The sequence below is a fragment of the Vicugna pacos genome, chromosome 15 (assembly GCF_048564905.1).
Source record: "Vicugna pacos chromosome 15, VicPac4, whole genome shotgun sequence".
Classification (NCBI taxonomy): Eukaryota; Metazoa; Chordata; class Mammalia; order Artiodactyla; family Camelidae; genus Vicugna; species Vicugna pacos.
In genome coordinates, this window is record NC_133001.1 from 25,286,588 (window position 1) to 25,311,626 (window position 25,039).

General features: G+C 37.2%; 1 long non-coding RNA gene across 2 annotated transcripts in view; it reads right to left on the bottom strand.

Annotated features, from left to right (window-relative positions):
- LOC116279438 (uncharacterized) overlaps positions 1–25,039 on the bottom strand; it is a 178,606-nt gene that overhangs the window by 105,350 nt on the left and 48,217 nt on the right. For both annotated transcript variants that reach the window (XR_012059045.1, XR_004188803.2), the window contains exon 2: positions 7,896–8,009. This is a non-coding gene — a long non-coding RNA (uncharacterized lncRNA). The remainder of the gene's footprint in view (positions 1–7,895; positions 8,010–25,039) is intronic.

Genomic DNA, 25,039 nt, shown 5'->3' on the forward strand with positions numbered 1-25,039 from the left:
ATAGTGCATTCAGCATGGCTTCTCGTTCCACCTGCGTGAAGGGCATTTCTTTGATCCACAGAAGATCCCCTTCTTCATAGTGCTGTTTGTCGGCATACATTCCTTTGCTTGAAACTGACTCACATGTTGGGGACTAGGCTTTGTTCTTGCCTGTGCGCGACCACCTGATCCCAGAAAGGGTCCTTCTGTTTGGAGATGCACAAAACATGATGCGCAGTGAGACACAGATAAGGATGAACACAGCGGCACGGCACCAGGCTTGGTGTGTCAGGGTGCTTGTCGGAGCCTCTCACTAGTGGTATGACCTCAGTTAACCACTTCACTTCTCCTCCAAGCGTAGCATTTTCCTGTGTAAAATAAGGCTTTTGGACTACGTGGTTGCAAATGCTTATTCCTCATTCTGGTCACCTAACTTTCTAAGCATTGTTATTGCTGATGTGGCAAGAAAACAAAAAACAAAACAAAACAAAACAACAACCCACATTAGCTATAAATCAAAACTACCTTTGTAGAAGAGGAAACTTCTTTCACTTGCTGACTGCTTGTCTGTAACACAGATTAAATTACCTTGTGGCTCAAGTTGTCTTGTAAGTATCTAAAATACAGTGCCGTCTGACACACCAACAAAACCAAGCTCTAACATATTTCAATCTATTATCTCACCACTTTTTGGATATTCTTTTCTCACATGGTTTCTTATGATAAAATTATCTGATATAAGCAAAGGGAATGGGATGAGGAGGGAAATTCTTAATACAGTTGTTCTTTCTAGCAGTTAAATAATTTTGGATATTCTAGCTTTTACAAAAGTTCTACAGGTCAGAGTCCCAGTTTTTTAAGCACTAATTTAAAAAAGGCTTACAATATGTTGTTGGTTAGCCTATTAAACTCTCCAAAAATATGACTTATGCTATGGAAATTTCTAGTATGCGTGGTATTATATCTGAGGACATTTCCAGAAATCTCAGATTTTTCCATCAGATAGAAAGTTCCAAATCCCTTCACCCCCTAATCCCCTTTTAAAAAAAATAAACTACCTCAAGGGGTCTTGCAAATAATAAAGGAAGCTGAGAAGGATACAATCAGGGCCTTCAACTTTTATTCCCTCTTCTCTAGAGAGGCAGATTATACATTTGGAAACATAATAGGATACAGAAAGCAAAGCTATAAAAGCAAAAAATTTATTAACATCTGAATAAAGACCAGACTTGGAAAAATGTCCCTCAATACATGGGACATGTGCAACAAACCAAGAAAGGCCTGCATGTTCACAATCCAAACTGGAAGACAGAGAGTGCCCAGAAGGCTTCTGGTGAGTAGGGTCAGTATGTGGAAAACAAAGCTGAGTTGCCATATTAATGGGTTAACATGTATAAAATGCCATTGAAAATCTTCCAAGTTTTCTGGGTATTTGGGCTCATTTTAATAATAATAATAATAAATGTACTAGATTCTCTTTCAACTCCAGTGGCTCTGACTTTATTTTTCCTATAAGATTTTAAATTTATGGTTAGGAATGAAATCTTTTTCTTTTTAAAGTGACAACAATATCCCATGTGTGTTTTGAGTTTTCTATTCTGTTTGTCACGGCCTTTTGGAGGAGTAAAGTGTGTCACTTGATCCATTGGAAAAATCCCAAGAAATGGGATTATATTTTCCCTTTCTCATTTGAAGAAACCTACAACCGTAAAGGTTAGATGACTTGTCCATGACTTATCAAAAATCCAAGACGTGGCAGGGGTGGGGCCAACACCCAGGTTCCCAGCTTCTCAACCCCTCACCAGGTCCCTGTGTTCTTCCCATCAACATTCTAAAATTTAAAAAAAAAATTTTTTTCTCCACTTCAAATTCATAATAATCAAAAACAGCTTTCCCCCTTAATTTTCCTACGTAAGTTCTTTCCAATGTCTTTTAAAATCACCCACAGGCTGTGAAATGACGAAAATTACACTGTCCTTTTACTCCAAGTACTGAATCTAAATCACAGCTAAACAAAGCTACTCTTGCTAAGTCCTCTGAGCTATTGGACATGCCATTTAAGATCTAGGTTTAAGATCTGTAAAATGACAATCAAAATATCATCCCTCTGAGATTAAGGTGGATTAAATTAAATAATCTACTCTAAAGCACTTTGTAAACTACAGGTCATGACTAATAATTCACCATGTATGCTGAAGTAACTCTTTTTCAGAAAATGTCAATGGCTTCCTGCTGCTTATGAAATAATATTCACACTCTTCTGCAAGGCATTCAAAGTCCTCTATGACATTCATTTTCAATCTTTTGTTTTCTACTAGTAATAGCCAACATATACTGAGCAATTATACTCTGTGCCAGGGATATACTGAACATTTATTATTGTGTAAACCTCATATCAAGCTTGTAATAAAGGCATTATTATTTTTATAGCCATTTATCAGTATCTGGAAAGCTAAAGAAACTTGTCCAACATCTGCACAAAGAGTAAGGAAGGGAGTCACATCCTGGGTATACAATCCAAAGTAAACTTAACCATCAGGGAGCACTGCTTCTAAATACAGCGCTTTTCCTGGATGTCACCTAACCATAAACCACGCTCAGCTCTGTGACAGCTGCCTTACTACACCATGGAACAGCTCGATGTAGAAACTCACAGAGATACTGGCCAATACCAAGTAACTGTGTCATCTGAGTAGACAGCGGTCAAGAGCCTAGTCTCTAAAATCACATGGCCTCGGTCATCTGTGTGAGATCCGGTTAGGGATCTCACACAGATCAGCAGCAAGATCCTCTGCCTCTGTTCTTTACCCTTGAAATGAGGTAATAATAAAACTGACCTTAGGGTGTTGCTATGAGAAGTAAGAGAAACTGCAGGTTCAGCCCTTAGCACGGCGTCCGGCACACACACAGCACTGCCCAAGTGTTAGAGGGTCTGTTAACCATCATCACCCCACCACGCCACGCCCACCACAGCTCTGCACGCCCTTGTACTGCACACCGCAGAAGTACCCGCCTTCCCGCCTCGTTCGCTAGTTCACTGCCCTGATGATTCAGACCTCGGTCGAAATGTAGCTTCATTAATGAATCTATCTTTGATGCGTCTGCCTTGACCCCATTCTCTTGCACCCACTCAATCAAGCTCTCTATTACACCCATAGTTCTCTCTAATGTCTCCTTAAAGCATTTATCATAATTGTCATTAAATAATGAATTGGACTATTGTCTTAAAATTTCTGTACCCCTCACTAGAAAGTGCCATGAGTGCAGAGGCTACTGTCCATTGCTGTCTCTTGCATAGTAAAGTGCTTGATAAAGATCTATTGGATGAATAACGAGTGAATGAATCTCATCTTCCTTTGTTCTATCCCTTTAATTTATGTTCTGTCTCATGGTTTGAAAATCCATTTTCTTTGTCGTTTTCCCCATGAATTGTTCTGTTTGTATCGTAAATTTTCAAACTTCCTGGCCAACCCTAATTGACTAAAAATATTTATAGGAATTTCCTGTCATCATATCTGTGCCAATGACAACTAAATTACCAGTTTCTTCCCCCTTAAATATTAGATTTCTGAAATACAAGTAGATTAACTCAGCTCAGAAAACAAGAAATAGAAATCTTTTCATGTTTTGCACACTGCTTTCAAACTGCATTTTGAATGTGTTTCTTGAAATTTGCATAACCATTCATGAATTTCCTTTCATTTGAATACCACAGTAATGACAACTTAAGATATACTGTTTGCTGTTTACTCAAAACATATTTCAGTTATCAAAGTAGATCTTCACGTGTGCACCCTGTGCCATGTGTGCTATGCACTCAGCTAGTCACATGATCGTGTATGCTCATGCTGTTTTGGAATTGTGGTTTGAAACATACCGTGGCAATTTCTGTAATATAAAGGAGCAATGCTTTATTTTTTTTAATCCTGCTAAATTATCTAGGATGTACTTTTAAAACTTGAAATCTCAAGCATATGCCACACTCGATTTATCAATGTTCATGCTATATATAGCTTAAAACATCAAGACTTCAAAACACTGTAGAAATAAGTTTGGCTGAGTGCCAGATCTACCCAAAGGTGAACTCTAATCCCTGGGGAAAACACCTTCTTCCTATGAGCTGATAACACTCAGAAGTTGTCTTAATTGTGCTCTGGTATATAAAAATTATATTTTTTTATATTTTATTTTATAGTGAATATATTTGATTCTGGTCATTATTCAATTCCACCATATTAGTGATGCCACTGATAGAAGCAAACTCTCCCTTTACAGTATTATGAAGTTATAAACTCAGGAAAAAAAAAAACAGTTCCAGCTCTACCCCTTACCAGCTGGATAAAGGCCAGTGTATACATAACTTCTTATCTTTCTCAGTCTGCAACATGGGGGTAATAGTAGTTCAAGCCTTAGAGTTTCTATGAAGATGCAAAGCTATAGTGCCAGAAGAGCTTACCACAGATCCCAGCACATAGTAGACACTCAATAAGTAGGAATCATCATTATTTTTACTATTATTATACTATTCATGAGTGGATAACTCTGTCACTCTCATGGGCACTTGTCATTTATTCTCTTTACATGTATAAGTTTATTCTTCCCTAGACAGTATGGACCTTGGTATCTGGCTGGCAGCATTGTTTTTTCTACCCTTCTTATGCCTTACACACAGTAAACGATCAGTTGATTGAAAGTTAACATGTTAGTTTACCTCTGGCTGCATTATAGTGAATTATCTGCCTTTCAGAAATGTCAACTGAACACCTCTTCCTATGTGACACTGTCCTAGACACTGAAGAAACAGAGATATCCAATGTAATACTATTCATGGCTTTTTAAGTCAACATTTATCCAAAAATCTAGTATTATTAAAGCAAAACTCTACAGAAAAAATTTCTCTCTCTGAATAATATTATACTTAAAAAATTATGCCAAATGAGGTATTTTCAAGTTAATTATCTAATGTAGTCACAGTTGAATAACTCTGGAGGTAACTGAGGGAACAAAGCATTGATAAATGGTGTGCATGCGTGCGTGCACATGCATGTGTGTTCCTGAATAACAGCATCAAACACAGGTTATTTTCTTTGAATTTTAAAATGCAATTAAAAAAAAACACATGGAACCCAAATTTAAGATGGAAATAATTGTTTTTATGTATGTTTATGGTATTTTAAACAGTTGATCTAGATAATTCTGCCACAATCAAGTTTATGGTGCTGGAGATGTCCTAAAATTTGACACATTCTTTACTTTAATTTTTTAATGGGAACTGATGGAAGAAGGAGAGGGGCACTTTATTAATTTAAGAATCAAAACCGTAGTCTTACTGGTTCCTCTTTATCTCAAAAGGTTCCCAAACAGACCTCCCCAAAGAACAGTAGACACAACATGTTCCCAACCTAACAGACAAGAGTGACAAGAAAGAGGCTGATAGGTGGGCTGCCGTCAAATGGTGAAGGACCTTGAGCACCCATGCTGAGGAGACTGAAGGCAATGCGGGCTTGAGCAGAGTAGTAACATGATCAGATCTGTATTCTGAAATCACTTGGGTGCCTAGGATAATGGATAAGAGTGGGGAGAAACTGGAGATGGGAGGAATAATCTGGAAGTCAGAACAGGAGCTGGAACAGCCAGAACTGGAGGTAGAGAATTTCTTTTGGGGAAGGGTAGTGAGAAACTACAGGAACTATTTTTAGTTACCTTTGCAAGATGAGAAAAAATAAGTAGTCAAATCCTTCTAGAATCTTGTGTATTTCTATCATCCAGGATGCTTACATAGTTTTGAGTGAACCTTCATATAAATAAAGTCTCAGCATAAAAAAAGAAGTAGACACAAAGAACCTCACCAAACAAGGAGGGAAAAGAATTTTGAGAAATTAGCACACACAATCAGAATAAAACCTGGGGTCAGGGAAGGGAGATATATATATATATATATATGTGTGTGTGTGTGTGTGTGTGTAGCTATAGATAGATACATCTCAAAAGAATATAGAACATTCAAAAGTTTTCTAGTCTTCAGTGATTTAAAAGACAATGGTAGCAGTTTAAAAAGTAGCAGACTCAGATTCAGGAAAGAGAAAATGATGAGTTTTACCTAGCTAATCAGTGGTAAAGTATTTTATAATTTATTATTATTATTATTATTATTATTATTATTTACAAATGCAGCTGAGAAGCATAAAAGTAGATCTTATAAATAGTGGTTGAATGTTTACTGGAAAGGCAGGAACAGATAATGAATAAAGCAAATATTTGGTGTCAGAAAGGCTCATCATGTTGATTTGTTTGGACATTTATGTAATAGTAATACTAGTGGTATTGTTGTTACAGATAATAATGATATTATTATTATTATTATTATTATTATTACTTATTAATACTTCAACATACCATAAATTTGAAAAAGTGTACAATATTGACTGATCCATTGAGCTACTGGCAAACTCTTCTCTTTCTAGTTTGACTGGTGCTTGTGAGAACATGTATCTCTCCTCAAGCACTGATAGAAAAAAGTTGGAAAAAGACTGAACTCTGTTTTCTTTGACAGTATAAAGCAAGAAAGCTTAATTTTGGGAAAGAATAAAGAAAAGCCTACAATCAGGCTACTTTTTCAGAAGAGCCAAATTCTAGAAAAGATAGCAAAGGAAATGCTGTACGCTCAGGAAAAAGAGAATTGATGCCTTAATGTTATTCAATCTATAGCAAGCTGACTGGCTATAAAACAGGTTTCCTCTTTATTTAAAGGACGTTAATACCTCATTTTAATTTACTGCATTTATCACCCATTTACCATACACAGATAGCCTCTTAACATTTATTACATAACATCTACAAAGAACACATCTGTAAAGGACCACTTGGCTTACTGCTGCCAGGAATAATCTCTTTATGCCTTTCCGCTTTTACAGCACTTCACAGTGACATGCTCAATGAGTTTCAGTGGTTTGAATTTACCATGTGAACATACCCCAAATGTGATAAGCTGTACAATTCACATATACACATGTTTCTCTGGAGACGAGAAACATGATGCCAAAAGATTAGATTGAGTAGGAAAAAAAAAAAAAAGGGAAAACAGCCAACTAAAATATAGGATAAGAAAAATGCAAAAATCAGGGAGTCATGCAAAATAACTCTTCATATACAGTACAGAAATTTTTCTGGCATATACAATGCAGTGAAAATGAAATTAAACTGGTTTGAGCAATGGTTCAAAAATTTAGTCCAGGTTTCTCTAGTAATAAAATATGACCTTATACATGCTTTATAACTCAGTTTGTTTGTTCATCTATCTAAAAAGTACTAATGTTCTTGGAAGCAGAGAATAAACCACACAGGATCATCAGATACTAAAATGTATGAGAAGCCTTTGCAGGACAAGAGTTTTGAAATTCCACATGTAATTCAAAAATCCAAAAAGAAAAAAATAAATTTTCTTCTGCTGGTCTAGTACAGTAATCTAGATATTCATCTCCCAGCTAGACACACAGATTACCTTTCCAAAGCTATCTAAAAGTTCATTATATGAAGATATTTTCTCATTTTCCTGATTAAATTTATTTTTATCAACTACCATACAGTTTGAATTTCTGTATCCTCTGCAATTGCAACACCAAAGCAATATTATTTCCAACTTGTCATAAACTGAGAAAGGCAAAAAGATGAGTGGGAGATGAGGAAAGGGCTTTGCTGTGGAATTTATTATCTTAAATGCCAGAGGTGTAGTTTCCAGATAGCTTGACTGTAATGTGATTTATCATATTCAGTACCAGGAGGAGTGCAGAGATTTTACTAAATTCAGGGAGATAAGGCAGAAAACAATAACTACAACAACCGCTGAAACATTAACTCAAATAGTATCAGGGAACTGTTAATGCCAGGGAAAGAAACGCAGTAGACATATCACTTACCATAAGGAGTCACCTTGGGGATTCTCAACATTGTATCTGTTTCACATCAAAAGGGAGCAGAGCTGAACTTCATCAATAACTTCAAATGCTGTTCAAAGTTCAAATATTAAGATCCTAAATGTGTGGAAAGAAGGAGAAAGCACTTTTCAGCTACAGCTTATTGACATCATAATTACTTCCATTAGTCTTATACTCGTTAGGGTACAGATTCATGTCTTGTAATGAAGGCCAGAGTATAAGTTTGTATATCCCTCACTGGCAGTCCAAAATAAATGGTCTAGGGCTTGTATGGTCATTTTATTGTATTAAGGGCCAAGGCCCTTTATTTACTGTTGCTAAATTATCCTCATTACATATTTGCCAGTCTCAGATAACTTCTCTTCAGCTCCTGCGAAGCCACTCACATTCAGCCAACCAGACGGAAGAAGTATGGAAAAAGGGAAGGGACAGGCACGATGCTTCTTTTAAAGGCAGAACCCATAAGCTATGATTACTCCGACTTAGAACCCATGGGCCAGGGCACAGGCACATTTGATACAGAGGAAGCTAGGAATTATCTTTACAGCTGTGCAGCCGTATGCCTCACTAAAATTCTGTTACTATAAAAGGGTACAATGGCTCTCTAAAGGGGCAGCTATCAGTCTTGCTGTAACAGAGAAAAACAAATCTGACTCCATTTTATATCAGTTTCTTTAGCTCTAACCCTGTGCTCTGTTTGCTGTGCTAAGTCATCCTGGTTCTGCATCTTTTATAAAAGAACGTCACCTATAGCCTGAAATATACAGGCTAGCCTATTCTCAGGCTCTGACCTTTAAGGGTATAACATTTTCCCACTCATACAGAGATAAAAAGTTGCAGAACAAAGAATAACATTTGTCCTGTTGGAGGATTACAAGAACATCTGACCTATGTGGACAGTGGCAAGAACAAAGGATTCCAACACCAAGAAGTCTGCAACAAACAACCACACCCTATCCCCTTCTTGGTACAAAAGAAGCCTGAATTGTTATTTGGATAAGATGGTTCTCTAGGACATTAATTGGCCATCTTCTCAATCTGCTGGCTTTCCAAACAAAGTTGTTATTCCTTGCCCCAAGATCTCATCTCCTGATTTACTGGCCTGTTGTGCAGAGAGCAGAACGAGTTTGGACTTAGTAACATTGCCACAGTCCACTGCCTATCTCTCCCCTGGAAGTTCAAATTCCCTTTCCCACACATCAAACCAAAACATGGGGAGTCACACCAAGACTTGATGGAGAGGACCGCACAGCACCCAGAGGTGGACTTTGCACTGGATGCAACTTTGGAATTTTCTCCTTTGTAGGGGAAGTGAATATTCCAAAGGAAATAATTCATCTTGATGTGGCTCATCATGTTCACAACAGTAAAACATAAAAGAAAATGAGACTTTCCCACCTCAACGTCAATCTAAAATGGTGGAAAAGGAATAGCACAAATGCTCTTAAAACTCTCTTTTGAGAGGAAGCACTGGAAATTCCTCCCAGTCACTGAACTACAGTAACCATCAAACCCCTCCAGGCAGGACTGGTGAAAAATCTGTTTTGTCACTGAATTAAGTTCCTTCATTAACACATACGTAGTGCATGACAATGCCCCTAGATACTGTCACTGCGGTCCTTGGTTTTGTCCTTTGGGGGACTTTCCTTGTCCTTATCCTTCATAATCAAAACACTGGAGAGTATGTCCTTTTTAGAAGCTGGATATTTTGTGCAGTCCACATCATGATAGTACAGGTTTGAGGCCAGAGTTTTGCTGTAGGGTTAGAAAAATGACATGCCGTTGTAGGTAGCTTGTGTGTCTTTGGAAATAAAATTTCTTACAAAAGAAATGAGTAGGCTTCTAGCCAATTCTATCTACATGTAATTATAAGCAAAAAATCTCATCAAAAGATTTTTTATTCTTAAATACCACAGACCTTAATCCACTGGCCTCTCTCACTCTACCTTTAATAGATTGAGAGCCCCACATTTTAATCTGATTCTTGCCCCTGAGCTCATTTTCACTGCCTGGCTGGAAACTTAATAGGCCATGCTTAGGAAAAGACGTGAGGTTACCGTTTTATCTGCTACTAAGGCTGCCTTGCCAGAGCCACCTGTGCTAGGCTGATGAACTGATAAAAACAGAAGAAATAAATAAATAAACAAAAGAAGCTAACAGAGTAATAATTAAGGTTTTCCAACCAAATCTACTATAGTTATAAGCTCCAGTTGCTGGTCTGCTTTCCTAGGTATCTCAAGCAACCATGTAGTGAAATGTATTTGCCTGTGTAACAAAGGTTACACAGCTTGCCGTTCCTTATTGATTTCTAGCAATCACAAAAAGAGAACCACATACTTTAGACTGCTTTTTTAAAAATGTTAGCATGCGCACATCTGAATTTTATAAATTTGTAAATGTTACCAGTAAGGGGAATGAAAGAATAGAGACATTTATATCTTTCTCAATAACTATCCAGACATCCGAAGTGAATACAGAGAAAGCAGAAGAAAGGAAGTAACAAAAGCAAGAGACATGTATTACACAGAAAATAACCTAAAATAGTAGAGGAGATGAACAAAGTCCAAAGTTGTTTCTCATAAATGACTAATAATTTTAGCAAAGCTCTGGAAAAACTGAAGAAGCGAAACAGAGAAGGGAGACATGGCTAAATGTCAGAATTTAGTATTTAGACACAGTAGGTGTTGCACATATTAAGAGTAATAAAGAACCTGTTATGAAAAATGTCATTCCAGTACATTTTAAACTCAAATACAAAGACCATATTCTTAGAAAAATTAACATCACTGATACTAACTCAAGAAATAGAAAAGTTCACAGACCTACCACCACTAAAGAAACTAAATTAGTCAAAAAATATTTGCACAAAGAAAAATTAAGCTCTAGGTAGATTCCTCCAGAGTTTTGTCAAATATTTAAGGAAAAAATTCAAAGTCTCTGCAATTTCTTCTAGTGAATAAGTAAAGAGGAAATACTATTCAACTCATGTAATGAAGCTGGCATTATCCTGGTACCAAACCTGACAAGATCATTTTGTGAATAAAAATGGCATACCAATTCACTTGTGAACATAGATGAAAGTAACTGTGAAGATGTTAGCAAGATGTGAAAGGTATAATAACTTATGACCAAGCTGAGTTTATCCCAGGAATAACAATTGATTTCACATTAGAAAACTAACAAATGAAATCCTCCAGAATCTACACAAGTGAAAAATGAAAGGTTTAGTGGAAAGAGAACAGTTTTGCTTCACGATATAGAATCGCAGCCTCTCTTCCAGTTCTAAGACTTGAGCCAATTCATAGCCCTGGAATGTTTGCACAAGGAAGAGGCCAGCACTTGTTGCCTTATGTGTATCCAGTAATTTTCTTTCTATCCTTCTACTAAGGGCCATGCAATTATTTACCAAGTTGATTGTACCCAAGGAAGAGGAAAACAGACTTTTCTAGGGTGAGATGTTGATTCTGAACTAAGATAAACCCTGGAAAATGAAACACTTCTGTGGCCTATCCATCAGAGAGGATGTTTATGGAAGTCAGGAGATAAGCAAAATTTTGGCCTAAATTTATAATGCAGTGGACCAAGCGAGTCTGTAAAAGCCCTTATTAGTGATTTCCTCAATTCCTGGATGCACCCAAAACATACCCAATAAGCAGATTCCCCATGTTGCCTCACTGACCCGAGGAGTAAAGCCTACTATGCTAGAAAGGACCAGTAACTCTGGAAGTAATCCATTTTCCAAAAAACTGGAACCATGTTGTTTTATTTCCATATAACACAAGTAATACATGAATACAAGCTTTTTTTTTAATTGAGAAAATATTATTATATAAGAATAAAAAATGAAAATACCCTTTATCGCAGGCCTTGATCGTCTACTTGCACACCACTTAACCTCCCCGTATTCAGCAGAACTGGGGACTACAGGATCCACTTTTTTTTTTTTAATGTAGTAAAAACACATAATATGGAATCTATTCTCCGCAAATTTTTAAGCACACAGTAAAGCATTGTTGTAAAGCAAATCTCTAGAACTTTTTCATTTGGCACGAATAAAATGTTCCTATACTGAACAGCAACCCCCACGATCCCTTCCCCCCAGACTCTGGCAACCACCATTCTGCTTTCTGCTTTTATGGATTTAAGTAGCTACCTCATATAAAAGGAATCATGGATTACCTGTCCTTCTGTAACTGACTTATTTCACTTGGCATAATGTCCTCAAGTTTTTTTTATATTATAGCTTATGACAGGATTTCCTTCTTTTATAAGGCTAAATAATATTCCATTATACATATACACCAACAGTACACAAGGTTTCTGATTTCCCCTCATCCTTGGCAATACTTGTTATTTTCTGTTTTCTTGATAAAGACCATTCTAACAGCTGTGAGATAATAACTTATAGTTTTGATTTGCATTTCCCTGATAATTAGTAATATTCAGCATGTTTTCAAATATCTGCTGGCTTTTCGTTTGTTTTCTTTGGGGAAATGCCTGTTCAAGTCCTTTGTCCATTTTTACGTCAAGTTATTTGTTTTTCTGCTGTTTAGTTGTAGGAGTTCCTTATTATTATATATTAAATATTAATATATTTATAAATATGGTAAAATATTAATACATTTGTAAGTATACATTTGCAAATATATTAAAATATATTAATATATTTTGGATATTAACCTATTATGAGCTATTACTAGTTGCAAATATTTTCTCCCATTCCATAAGTTTCTTTCTGCTCCATTATTTCCTTTGCTGCACAGGAGCTTTTCAGTTCGATGTAGTCCCACTTGTCTATTTTTGCTTTTGCTGCCTGTGTTTTCATGTCATATACAAGAAACCCTGCCAATACCAATGTTAGAGCTTTTCTTCTATGTTTTCTTGTATGAATTTTATACTTTCAGGTCTTATATTTAAGTCTTTAATCCATGTTGAGGTGATTTTTGTGATGGTGTAAGGGTCCAAGTTCATTCTTTTGCACGTGGATATCCAATGCTCCCAAATCTGTTTGTCAAAGGGACTGTCCTTTCCCCACTGTGCAGCCTCGTCAAGAGCATTTGACAGTATATAAGTGAGTTTGTTTCTGGGCTTTCTATTCTTTTCCTTTGGTTTATGAATCTATTTTGTGTCAGTTCCTTACTGTTTTTGTTACCAACCCGGTGACCCCTTAACGAGTCCTTGCCTTGCAGTCGCAAATGTCAATCAAACAAAACTGGGTTCAACATAGCAAAGCAAAAACTTTATTCGTTGCTCAAGGAACAGAGAAGGGAGAGCTTTCACTCTAAAGACACCTCTTCTCTTTCCTCTGAAGGGCTGGTGTGCACAGGCTTCCACCAAGTTTGCATTGCCCAAAAAGTCCTTACCTAGTGTGGCTCTGCTGAAATGTGATGAGGTATGCACCTGTCCCCACTTCCCGTTTCTCCGTGTTGTGAGGAAAATTTACTCCTGGATAGTTGGAAATACTTTGAAATTTTATTTTTCAAAAGTAGCTTATAAACACTGTGAAGTTTCACACTTCAGTGCTCCATATACTCTTTATGAATCAATCACAAAGTTGCATCAGGCAACAGTCATATGCCACCTCTTAGAGCTGACGGCTCCAGAATGGATATAAAAGTAGGATATTAAGAAGACAGAGATGAGGCCCAGCAAGTGAGCTCCAGCTGTCTCAAAAGGCAGTTTCTGTAAAGTACTGGATTATTACTAGATTTTCTTTTTATCTACAAAGGACCCAAGGCTCTGACGTAGTAATTACCCATGTTAATGTGAGGAAACCATCTAGTACATTCCTTTGGTCTGACAGTGCTTCTATTTCATAAGCATGAGTCTCCCGGGAAGCCCTTCTCAATCTTGTTAATCTACAGTGTCATTAGGGAGTCGTTTCTATATGGACAATGTAGAACAATGAACAATGCAGCACTGTTCTATGTGAACAATATACAAGAAACGTTAACTGCCTGCTATTGGCATACAATTCATGTATGATATCCTTAGTGGTCAACACTATTTAAGTTGTCCAGTTATTTTCTGTGTATTTTCGATCTTTCCATGAGGATACCTCCCAAATTAGATAAGGGATTCTCAAACTTACACATTTAAAGTAGATTATTTTCAGTTTCCTGGTCTCTGCCTTTGGAATACCTGACTTAGTAAAAATGAGATGGAACCTAGAAACCAGTATTTTTAGCAAGTCCCCAAGTGTTTCTGAGATGGGAGTGCAGGGGTCTACACATGGAAAAACTATCTTAATTTGATAGTATTTTGATGTTTCTGGGTGTTTCATATCACACAGAAAAACATCTGCTTTATTGAACGCATTTCCCAGGCTGCTTCAAGATCGTGGGTTGTCATGTAGCACAGCCTGAGTATTGACAGGTATGAGAACCTCCTACCTTGCAGCCAGAAAGTGAGTTCTGCCAGTCCTTTCAGCTGCAGGCAGGGCTGTCAGAAGATTAGAAGTGGTAATTATTATTCCACTGGTCTGAAAGGGTCTTTATCTGCTGCTGAGTAGCTCTTAGGAAGCGGTAGAATAGTCACCATTTTTTGAAAATAACAAAAAAAGAAAATGTTCCCTGTTTGATTTTGAGTGCTGAACATCCATGGATCCTTAGACTCAAAGGGCAAGTGCATTAATGCTGGGTGGTACTTTCCTTCACAAAGTGCGGTTTGAGATACAGAAAAATGGGAGAGAATGATACGCAATGATCCCAAGTGGAATCTCACTTATTGCCGTATGCCTGTACAGTACTCAGCTCTAGCATATTAAGTTCCTTGTATTTATTAATATTCAATTCATATCCAGTCAGGGTACCAAGGTTCACATATTTGTTCTTCCTCTGCTAAATGAATTTTTTTTTTCCTTAAACTACTTGCATCTAGGACAAGGTTCGGGGATAATACTCAGAAATTAGTCTAATTTTTGGCTTAAGTAGTATTCAGTAAACTTTGTTTAGATTCTACCAGAGCATCTGCCCACTGTTTCCTGTAATCCTAGACCATCAAGATTGCTTTCTGGGGAGTCTGCTCATTAAAATGGGCCTTGTAAGATAATTTCATCTCTGAGGGGTAAGTCTCATATATTTTGCCTGTACTTTACCGAAGAATCTTGTCTATTGCTTTGGAAAATTTGGTCAACTAACAATGGCTGCCTAATTCCTAATTACACTCCCTCCAATGATCACTGTAACTTGAATATACTTTATTCATTCAGCAATATGTTACAGTTTTTGTCACAAAGATCCTATTCCTTCTTGTACCACAGTTATTTACGTCCCCAGCTTTTTCTTCCCTAATTAATACTGATGTCATGTATTCTCTTAATATTCTTACATTTTTTTCTTCACTTAATCTTTTGCATATGGTAGGTGCTCAAGATACATTAAATTATTTGACTATGTTTATTTCTGTATCGACCTTCTTTTTTTAATGATGGTTCACTTTTTAAAGATTTTTATAGAAACTCCCATTATCATTGTAAATTTCTCTAAAAGGAAGATTACCTGATAGCTTGATTAACCAGAATACCTCTTATAAATGGGAGCTAAACCTACTATATCTTGCTACACATTATTTAAAGAACTAGGTATTTGTAACTAGATCTCCAATTAAAACCAAAATAGACCTGAGATACTGAGAATATTTATGAGAGGAAATGAGGTCAGATTATTTGTTTATCAGTAAATGAAATCCTATCTGATGAAAAGATCAAGAATTAGAAGTTAGTGATTCTTTTTTAAAAAAATCTATTTTACAGTTTACATCTCACATGACATAGCTATCTGGTATCCATTTTTTATCTGAAAGTAACACTATAAAGTTTACTACCCACTTATATGATGGCTTATAAAACAAATCAATATATCATTGTCCATAACACTTATGAACAGTCTGATACTGGCACAGCAATGCACAATACTGTACATAAAAAGATCTGTCCACCAGCTAAGCTCCCATAGAACTGATCAGGAGATGAGCAATCTCAGAATACCACAGGCATGCTAAGTCCGCCTTTGCTTAGCCTGGCAGATCTCATTTTAAGATTTGGGTTTTTTCACAGTGCTTTTCAGACCTTCCCCAGGTAAGCGAGCTTGCTACCACTGCTCTCTGTATGCACGGTGGTTCTGCCGTTTGTAACTGTGCTGTGGTAGGCACTTAATAAAGCATCCCTCCTGCTGCCTTTGAGCCTATCAACCGGCAGTTGTTTAAGTATTCTGTTATCATCCGTCTCCTCACGTATCCTACCCAGAAGAGTTATGCTTCAATATGCATTGCTTCAAAGTGGATATACTGGCTGCCCTCCAGGTTCTCACTGCTGGTGATTCCGTCTTGCCATTTAATTAAATACAACTTCCCAATAAAGCTTCTCTGGAAACCATTTATAGAGTCCCGAGCCACATGAGCTCTTCACCCTGTACACAATGACAGAGCCATAGACTTTCAGTTCCGTTCAGAGTTTGGGGCAAACTGAGATAGACATGTCTCTCCCAGCTGATCAGAAGACACCATGATATCTCTGACTCCTCTGCCTGAACAATTCTGGTATGTCTACTCAACATCAGTTTGTGTCAGATATGTGCTATATGTTTGGGACACTCAAAGATAATTAAAGTCTGTGCCTCAAGGACCACATCATCTTGTAATTTGGGTGAAATACAACAAATGCGATACAATAGAGATTTGCAAATTATACTTGGGAAGAAGAGAGGAAGAAGGAGCTCTGCCTAACAGAATAGGCAGAAAAAGTAAAGCAAAGATGAAACCAGCCTTTAGAAGGCAGACAGTGTAAAAGGTTTGACAAAATGGCCCATTCCCACCAAGAGTGAGAAGTAATCTCTAAGAAAGGATGTGTGTGCCTGGTGAAAATTTAGTGGAGAAGACCAATAAGGAAGCACAGTTTAGCTCTTCCAGACCGTGATTTCTCTTAATTTATCCGCAGGAGAAGAGCCTAATCCCATAAATTTACAATTAATAAAAACGTCCAAAGACAGTAAGTAATTTCCCTAGTGCACACAACTAGTTAGTAACATTTGGGGTCTAGAATGCAGATTTCCTGTCTGAAGTGGGGTTATAAAAAAGCAGAGGGTATATCCCAGTGGTACAATGTTTGAACTAAGTATGTTCCCCTCTCAGCCTCTGCAGAGACCTTTTCAATACAGACGAATCAGGATTTGGAATTAAATGATTTCTCACTTACCAACACTGGAAATACCAGGCATTTTGTGATGACTAAGTCTTCCATTATAGTGAGCTGAATAAAGTAATGACATTAATTCTGTCTTTAGTCAGAGACCATTATATATACCAAATTAAACCCCATCTCAAAAATCTAATACCTATGAAGTTTTTTATACAAACCAAGCAAATAGTTATTAAAAACATCATGTCAATGGAGAACAGTTTTTAACTTAATTTCTCTGGGGTCTCTAACACTGTTGATCACACGTCTTCCATTTTCAAAACTGTTATTTATGTTTATATTTTTGATACCACTCTACTACTCTCTCCTGCTTTTCCCTCAGCTTCTGTTTGTGGTTTCTCACTAATCGTATAGGGTTCCTTTTTCTCTTTTCTTTCCTTAAATCTTGGCAGTAATTTGATCTCCGTCCTTAGCTTCCCCCACCCCACACTTTATTTTGGGGGAGTTTTACCTAAATGCATAGCTTCTCAAAGAGTTATTTTTCATTTGACCACTTGCCCAATGCTAGAAAGTATCCAACTGCCATTTCTGCTTGAATGCCTCAAGGGGCCTTAATCCAAAGATGTGTAAAATCTAACATTATCTTCTTCTTTAAACCTGCTCTTCCTCCTGTATCCCGTCTTTCAAAATGCATCACCACTGACCTCACTGGCCAAGCCAGAAACCTGGGAGCCATCTTAGACCCCTCTTGTCTACCCACTCCTTAGTCAACAAGTGCTCTAAATTCTACTTTTGGTTGAATTCCACACGTTCTACACCCAATGCAAATTCTTTTGTTCATGCCCCAATTTCTTCTTGCCTGGATAATTGCAGCTGCCACATAATTTATCTGTGCCTTATTCCTCTCTTCTCCATCCTCCTCTGAACATCTGCAGAGAACTTTCCAATACATGAATGTGATTAAAATTCTTCAATGCTCCCAGGTTGCTGTCAGTCTAAAATTCAAACACCTAAACTTAGTTGCACGGGCCTTCAACGTTTACCCCTGACTTAGTCTCTCTGCACAATCTCATATGCATCCCTCATCCTATGTGTATCAGTTGCCTTAAAATCTCTAAACATATTAAGCTACCTCCTGCCCCCACCACCTTCACTTGCTGTCCCTTCTCTGGTGCTTCCCTATCCTTTCACTTCCTTCCTCAGGCAGGTTATTTCCACTGATCCTTCAAATCCCGGCTCAAGTGCCATCTTCTTAGGGAAACCTTTGATTTGGGAGCCCTGTTTTCCGGGAGCATCTGGTGCTTCACTCCATCACGCAGGATGGCTTCTTCTGTGTAATCTATCATGACTGTAAATTCCCTGAGGTCAAGAATGGATCTTCCTTGGTTGTGCATACTTACAGCACAAAGCCTAGAATATAGATGACTGAGGATCTCATTTAAGCAAGCGTAACAGAAGCAGCAGAAAAAGAATTCTAAAAATGGATTTATTTAAGATTTCTCTCAGACATTCAAGTAGAGACAAAAATGTGAGATTGACACTAAGTGAGAAAAGTTGGCAGGTGATAGATATGAACCACTGTTGATTAGAGAGGATGTGTATGAAGAGGGATAATACTTGTATCTAACCCTGCAGATATACTGTGACTCAAAGTAAGTAGCAAGTCCCTTGAGGGATAAAATATTTATTTTAATTTAAATAAACAGGAATTTCTGTTTAGAGCAGCTCAAGAAAATTTTTATTTAGTCTCTTCTGTATATCAGGCCCTGTGTTCTTCCCTGGAGATACAAAGATGAATAAGATGCTTACAGTCTAGGGAGATCAAGATGGTGGAGAAGAGGGATGTAGAGCTCAACTCCCCCTACAAATACATCAAAAACAAATTTGCACTTGGAACAATTCTCACAGAATACCAACTGAAATTAGGCAGAAGAGCTCATATAACTAAAGCTACAAGAAAGAGCTCCACATCACCAAATAGGACTAAAAGGGAAAAGAAAAAAAAAGAGGGGACTTGAGACAGGACCTGTCCTCTGGGAGGGAGCTGTGAAAGAGGAAAGGCTTCCTCACCCTGGGAACCTCCATTGCCAACTGGGAGGTCCACCAGGACAGACAGCGAGCTGCAGGGGCCTGGAATTCGTCTGACAGGAGTGTGCACAGGCTGGCTTGCTACCAAGCAGGACAGAGTGCTGTACCAACACTGCTGACGGCTGCCACGTCCCCACACTTCTCATCCCTGGAAAGGCGCCTGCTGGTGTGTGCGGTGGCTGGGTGCTCAATCTCGGGCTTCAGTGGGCAGAAACGGGAAGAGGACTTGGTTGTACTACACAGAAACAACATAAAGGCCTGGAGTGTAATTCAGGCTGCAACTGGGGGTACATGATGGATGGAGAATGGTCTAGTACAGGAGCCCCATTATCAGTCTGAAGAGTGGGGCAGGGATGGATCTGCCACTGAAGCCTGTAAGCCCGCTCACAGCAGGATGTGGCTTCCGCAGGCTTTGAGGGCTCACACACTGTGAACATGCACACAACAAAGGCAGGTGGGGCTGATACACAAGCCAGTTATGGGCACTAATACAGTGGAGATAAGTCTGATTCTGTGGGCACACACATCAGGTGGTGGGCAATGTAACAGTGTTGCATGTCCCAGTAGACAGCTAGAGAGGAACACACAGCAACTCCTTTCCCTAAGAGCACTCCAGTCCCACCTGCCTCACACTGCAGCTTAGAACCACATCTGGGGGCTTCTACTCCAACAACTGAGGATAAGATTCTGCCCCCAACAAGGCTGGGACAACCACAGAGCAAAGAGGAGGCCCACCAAAACATCCAGCGCAGGCTCTGGTCATCACAGCACCAAACACACCCCCAACAAGAGGACAAAGGCCAGCACACACTGAGGAAAGATGTGGCAGTCATCCATACCAAAAAGAGCCCTGACACCAAAAATACTAAATTCACACAGGCTACACAGGGATACTGTCACATAAAAACAACCTTTCAAGACCACAGTGGATAACTGTTTCCCATAAATTCATAGAGTCAGAGAAATACAAGTAACATAAAGAAGCAGAGGAACCACTCCCAATTAAAACAAGAGAAATCCCCTGAAAGAACAAATGAGGAAACAGACCTCTCTCATCTGCTAAGACCTGAGTTCAAAAGGGAGGTAATAAAAATGCTGAAGGAATTGTTAGAAATGCAGATCACTGTAACAAGGAACTAGAAACTATAAAGAGCAGATAATTAAAATTAGACAATTCAATTGCTGAGATAAAAACCAAGCTAAAGGCAATAAATAGCAGTCTAAATGATGCAGAATGAATAAGTGATCCATCCAGGAGACAGAATAATGGAAATCACCCAATCAGAAAAGCAGACAGAGAGACAAATAAAAAAATTTTGAAAGCAACATATGAGATCTTTGGGATAATATAAGCGGTGCCAGTCTGTGCATAATAGGAATCCCAGAAGAAAAGAGAGTAAGGGAATCAAAAATCTTTTTGAAGAAATTATAGCTGAACACTTCCCAAACCTAAAAAAGGAAATGGATATCCAGGTACAGGAAATAAAGGGTCACAAACAAGATAAACCCAAAGAGACTTACTCCAAGACATACCATAATTAAAGCGGCAAAAGTTCAAGATAAAGAGAGGATTCTAAAGGCAGCAACAGAAAAACAAAGAGTCGGTTACAAAGGAAACTCTAAAGGGTTATCAACTTATTTCTCTACAGACACTTTGCAGGCCTTAAGGGAGTGGCAGGATATATTCAAAGTCCTGAAAGGGAAAAACCTGCATCCTAGGATATTCAACCCAACAAGATTATCATTTCAAAGAGGAGAGATAAAGAATTTCTCAAACAAGCAAAAACTAAAATACAGCAATACAAAATCTATCCTAAAAGAAATATTGAAAGATCTTCTCTAAATATAAAGAAGCAAGAATCTATAGGAAAGAATCTGTATCACAATAGGAAAGACAAATACACAAAAAGATAGATGATCACTTAAATAAACCAGTACACAGATTTAAATAAACAATCAAATTGTGTGAAAGTGATTACAACTACAATGAACAGAAAAAAGGTAAGCATGAAGATGTAAAATAGGACATTAAAATCACAAATGTGGAGAAGGGGAGTAAGAAAATATACATCTTTTTGAGTGTGTTGAGCTTACACGGCTATCAGTCTAAAGCAAGCAGGTATAAATATGGATTAACATACCTGATAGCCAGGGTAACCACAAATCAAAAACATACACTAGATTTATAAAAACCAAGAAGAAAAGAACTGTAGCATAACAAAAAAGAAAACCAGCAAATCACAAAAGGAAAAACAAAAAGAAAAGAACAAAGAAGAAATACAAAACCAACTACAAAGTTCAAAATGGCAACAGATACATATCTATCAATAATTACCTTAAATGTCAATGGACCAAATGCTCCCATCCAAAGAGAGAGTGGCATACTAGATGATAAAACAAGAACCTACAATATGCTGCCTATAAGAGACCTACCTGAGAGCAAAGGATACTCACAGATTGAAAATGAGGGGATAGAAAAAGATATTTCAGGTAACAAAGTGTGGGTAATAATATTCAGATGAGACAAAAAAGACTTTAAAACAAAGGCCATAAAGAAAGACAAAGAAGGGTACTATATAATGATAAAAGGATCAAAACAAGAAGAGGATATTATGCTCATTAATATATATGTAACCAATATGGGAGAATCTAAATACATAAAACAAATACTGACAGACATGAAAGGAGAAACTGATGGAAACACAATAGTAGGAGATTTTAACACCTCAGTGACATCAATGGACAGACCTTTCAGACAGGAATTCAATAAGGCAATAGAGACTCTATATGACACAACAGAAGAGTTAGACTTAGTTGATATCTATAGGACACTAAATTCAAAAAAAAAAAAAAAACCCAGGATACACATTCTTTTCAAGCATATATGGATCATTTTCTAGGATAGATCACATACTCAAACACAAAATGAGCCTCAACAAATTTAAGAAGATAGAAATTATTTCAAGCATCTTCTGACCACAACAGCATAAAACTAGAAATCAATCACAGAAAGAAAAACTAGGAAAAAATGATTGCATGGAGACTAAACAATATGCTACTAAAAAAGCAATGGGTCCACAATAAAATGAAAGATGAAATTAAAAAAAAACCTTCAGACAAATAACAATGAAAATACAACCACACATAATCTATGGGATGCAGCAAATGCAGTCCTAAGAGGGAAGTTCAAAGCGATATAAGCCTTCCTCAAAAAATAAGAAAAATCTCAAACAACCTAACCTACCACCTAAAAGAATTAGAAAAAAAGAACAAGCAAAACCTTAATTTGGCAGAAGGAAGGAAATAATAAAGATCAGGGGAGAAATAAAGAAAAGAGATAAAAAATAGAAAAAAAAAACACAATAAAACCAAGAACTGGTTTTTTGAAAGAATAAACAAAATTGACAAACCTCTGGCCAGGCGCAAGGAGGAAAAAAAAGAGAGAGAACACAAATAAACCAAATAAGAAATAAACAAGTGGAAATAGAAACTGATACCACAGAAATTCAAAAATTGTGAGAAATTACTATCAACAGTTATAAACCAATAAAATAGATAACCCAGAAGAAACGGGTAAGTTCCTAGAAACATACAGTCAGCCAAAACTGAATCAAGGAGAAACAGATAATTTGAACAGACCAATCACTAGAAATGAAATAGATTCTGTAAGAAAAACAACAACAACAACAACAACAACAACAACAAACTTCCCGCAAACAAAAGCCCAGGACCAGATGGCTTCACTGGGGAATTCTGCCAAACGTACAAAGAAGAACTATATCTATCCTCTTCAAATTCTTCCCAAAGACTGAAAAGGAAGGAATGCTCCCAAAGTCTTTCCATAAAGCCACCATCACCCTGATACCAAAACCAAAGATCCTACCGAAAAAGAAAATTATAGGCCAATATTTTTGATGAATATAAACACAAAAATCCTCAACAAAACATTAGCAAATCCAATATACATAAAAAGGATCATACACCATGATCAAGTTTGATTCATTCCAGGATCACAAGAAAGTTTCAACATACGCAAATCAATCGATGTGATACACCATATCAACAAAAGAAAAGACAAAAACCACATGATCAGCTCAACAGATGAAGACAAAGCATTTGATGAAATTCAATATCCATTCATGATAAAACCTCTTGCTAAAGTGGGTATAGAGGGAACATATCTCAACATAATAAAAGCCATTTGCAACAAACCTACAGCCAATATAATACTCAATGGTGAAAAGCTGAAAGCACTCCCAGCAAAATCTGGAACAAAACAAGAATGCCCACTCTCACCACTTCTATTCAACATAGTATTGCAAGTCCTAGCCACAGCAATCCAACAAGAAAAAGAAAAGGTATCCATATTGGAAAGAAAGAGGTCAAACTAACATTATATGTAAATGACATGATACTCTATACAGAAAACCCTAAGTACTCCACACAAAAACTATTAGAACTGATAAATAAATTCAGCAAGGTAGCAGGATATAAGATTAACATAAAGAAATTTGTTGCACTAACTAAAAATTTCTTTACACTAACACTGAAATATCAGAAAGAGAAAGTTAAAAAAAAAAATCTCCTGTAAAATTGCATGAAAAAAAAATACCTAGGAATAAATCTGACCAAGAAGGTGAAAGACTTATATGCAGAGACCCTCAAAACATTGATAAAGGAAATTAAAAATGATACAAAGAAATGGAAAGGTACCTCACACACTTGGATTGGAAAATCTAATTTTGTTAAAATGGCCATAGTACCCAAAGCAATCTACAGATTTAATAAAATCCCTAAATTATCCCTGGTATTATTCACAGAACTACAACAAATAACCCTAAAATTTCTATGGAACCATAAAGACTCAGAAATGCTTTGGCAATTCTGAGGAAAAAGAACAAAGTTGGAATCATAACCTCCCAGACTTTAGATATAGTACAAAGCTACAATAATCAAAACAGTAAGGTACTGCTATAAATTCAGACATATAGATCAATGGAACAGAATGGAGAGCCCGCACATCTACAGTCAATTAAACTTCAACAAAATGAAGCAAGGAGACACAATGGAAAAAAGAGAGTTTTTTCACGAAGTGGTTTTGGAAAAGCTGGAAAGCCTCAGATAAATCAATGAAGTTAGAACACTCCCTTATACCACACACAAAAATAAACTCAAACTGGCTTAAATGTAAGATAAATATATCTTAAGACAAATATAAGATATGACACCATAATTTTCTAGAAGAGAATATTGGATGCAAATTATAGTAATATCTTCTTAGTCTCTAAAAGCAAAAGAAAAATTTTTTTAAATGGGACCTTATCAAACTTACAAGCTTTTGCACAGAAACCGTAAACAAAACAAAAAGACAGCCTACAGAATGGGAGAAAATATCTGCAGACAACGCGACTGACAAGGGCTTAATTTCCAAAATAAACAGATAACTCATACAACTCAATATCAAAAAAACCACAAACAACCCAATCAAAAACTGGGGCAGAGGACTGAAATAGACATTTCTCCAAAAAAGACATAAGGATGCCCAACAAGGACATGAAAATATGTTCCACATTGCTAATTATCAGAGAAATGCAAATCAAAACTACAGTGAGGTATCACCGCACACCAGTAAGAATGGCCATTGTCAAAAAATCTACAAATAATAAATGCTGAAAAAGTTGTGGAAAAAGGGAACCCTCCTACACTGTTAGTTAGAATGTAAATTGGTGCAGCCACTATGGAAAATAGTCTGGACGTTCCTTAAAAAAATAAAACTAAAAATAGAGTTATCGTGTGATCCAGCAATCCTACTCCTGGGCACATATCCAGAAAAGATGAAAACTCTAATCCAAAAAGATACATGCACCACAATGTTCAAGCAGCACTATTTACAATAGCCAAG